The 2,600-nt window shown below is 34.3% G+C and overlaps 1 long non-coding RNA gene across 1 annotated transcript in view; it reads right to left on the bottom strand.

Annotated features, from left to right (window-relative positions):
• Positions 1–2,341, bottom strand: part of LOC111084991 — a 10,502-nt gene extending 8,161 nt beyond the window's left edge. The window contains exon 1 of the long non-coding RNA XR_002609860.1: positions 2,212–2,341. This is a non-coding gene — a long non-coding RNA (uncharacterized LOC111084991). The remainder of the gene's footprint in view (positions 1–2,211) is intronic.
• Positions 2,342–2,600: the final 259 nt, after the last annotated feature.

Below are 2,600 nucleotides of genomic sequence, written 5' to 3'. Positions count from 1 at the left end.
AGTATAATTCCTCAAAGTTACTAATACAGTTAATGTTAGAAGGTCAGAGGTTGAGTATAATTCCTCAAAGTTACTAATACAGTTAATGTTAGAAGGTCAGAGGTTGAGTATAATTCCTTAAAGTTACTAATACAGTTAATGCTAGAAGGTCAGAGGTTGAGTATAATTCCTCAAAGTTACTAATACAGTTAATGTTAGAAGGTCAGAGGTTGCTATACTTCTAATAGTTTCAAATACAGTTGAAAAAAGGAGTATAACTGAAATATAAATATATTATTCCGTAGAGAATATAGATTTGTTTATAGCGATTTCAATCTTGTATCGTTTGGGATAATACTTGTTATGAGGGCCGCTATTTTGAGTGTAAATCGTTAACATATCGCCAATGGGTTACTTGATGTATACTTGATCAGAGACGGAAGCACCCTTTAGGGTTGCATTATAGAGCAACGTGATCATATTACAAGAGCTGTGTTAAGATATTCACCGAAGGATGTAAAGGTGGGAAACAGCCTGCCTGCTATGATAATAAAGCTAAAGTTGTTACAGTTAATTACGCTATAAAATTAGGGCTAATGAAAGTTATGTGATCGATATATAAGTTAAAAAAGCTAATTTTGAACTACTGACCATAGGAAGAACAGACAGTCAGAAACACCCACTGTACGGCTATTTGAACCGAATAACAGGATTAAGTATCATTTTTATAAAGCATTCACAAGTAAAAGTATGTAGAGTATTGAGCATTATCATGTCTTGAACCTTGGATCTTTCGATTCCATCTCGACACGTTAATCCTTTGGTCATGACTAAGCCCAAGGAGCTTAAAAATGACTAAATGTCATGATCTTGTGACAACCTTTCCAGTGCTGTAAAGCATTCTGCTTTTAGCTTTTTTTTATAAGTCAATTTTACTTTCAAAGTTTAAACATTCCGAAGAGCTGTTAATTTCTGATTCCCAGTAAATGCGATTATCAATGTTCATATGAAGAGAACAGGATTCCGAAAATTGCTGTTGTGATTCGTAATATTCAAATGCCACTAAAGTTCACCTCAGATTCTGACTACCAAGGAACGAGGTTTCAAATGTAAATGGGTAAGACTGTTATTCAAAAAGATATTAATTACCCAAAAGTCTATTTAATTAGTGTTCGCTTACGGAGTGCAATTTTGAATTTTGAATCTCCACTAAGCTGGTCGATATTCTCGCCAATGTCATGTTTTACAGTGTTGTTAATTATGTTGTCGTCTAATTACGTGACGGCATTATGTTTATCTTGGTAATAAAAAACACATTTACCAGATTAACTTACATAAACGTTAACTAAATAGGGTAATTTTGACCTTGCACTGCCTCATCTTTCTTTTAATCCTACTATCTACCAATCTATTCCTTTAAGTTTACAAACATTTTTGGTCTAAACAATATTCATGAACATACATAGAGCTTCAAGTTATTCCCTAAATTATCATGGTTATTGGGTGCAAATGAGTGCTACCTATTGAAAATACTGTTGTCAATGTCCGAGAAGATGAGACATAACTGGAGCGCTACTTTTAACGCGTGACGAATAATTATTTGAAGCCTCTGACAAACAGCTTGTTAATTACAGTGACGACAGATTTTGATCACCGACAAATAGGATGAGCCAACCGTACCCTGACTGCACATAGACTTGCAAGAAGTGTAACGTTAAGAAATCCTTCATCCGTGTTTACTGATCCGAGAAGGGTCTTAATTCGAAAAACAAAATGGCGTGGTTAGTCATTAGTACAAAACAAGGTGTTATACATAGTTAGATGATCTGTATTAATGGGCAATATTTGAACTACGTACATTCAAGCAAATAAATGAATGGACAGATAAAGAGACAAATCTGAGTATACATACATATGTATGAAGAGAGAAAATTATAGAGGTATAAATAAGTATTTAGATACAACTTTTAATTATTTTGTACTCTTGTTGTTAGAAATTACTGGGATTTCTGTCACAGGTGGTTTAAACCCTTTTAGTAAAACACATTCTTACTTTTCTAGTTTTAAAATTTTAATACGTTCAAATGAAATTTACGTGTCATAACTTATATAGCTGAGTTGTTTTCTCTAAACACTATATCATTTTCGTAGCTTTATGTGTATTAGCTTATTATTTCGTGGGGTTTAAGATAAAAGTATTTTAAAGGTTTGACAGAATTCGGTTTTACTTACCGCCTTATCGACGCCACTTCTCATATATGAAGTGTTGTTAAAATGGCGAAAGCTGCGAGGTCCACGCGAACTGAATTGATGTCACGCTGACAGAAGTTATCGAAAAAGCAGCCCAACCGCAGCTACATACATTTCCTTCTCTGCCCGTGTTACCACTGGCTGTGTAGACCCAAGAGTTCTAAACTAACCCACTCCTTATTGTTTCAAATTTTCAACATGATCCCTCCCTCCTACCATTCTATGTTCCACACGTTAAACTTGTATCTTAACTTATACCGACGGGAATAAAATAGGCGTAAGTTTATTCCATCTTGCGAAAAAGTAAATAAAACACATGTAACAGTAACTTAGCTGCAAAGAACCAAATATAGACTGATAAGAAACAGGTG

Source organism: Limulus polyphemus, unplaced genomic scaffold (assembly GCF_000517525.1).
Source record: "Limulus polyphemus unplaced genomic scaffold, Limulus_polyphemus-2.1.2 Scaffold193, whole genome shotgun sequence".
Classification (NCBI taxonomy): Eukaryota; Metazoa; Arthropoda; class Merostomata; order Xiphosura; family Limulidae; genus Limulus; species Limulus polyphemus.
Note: the sequence above shows the minus strand (reverse complement) of the source record. Positions and strands in the feature narration are given on the sequence as shown.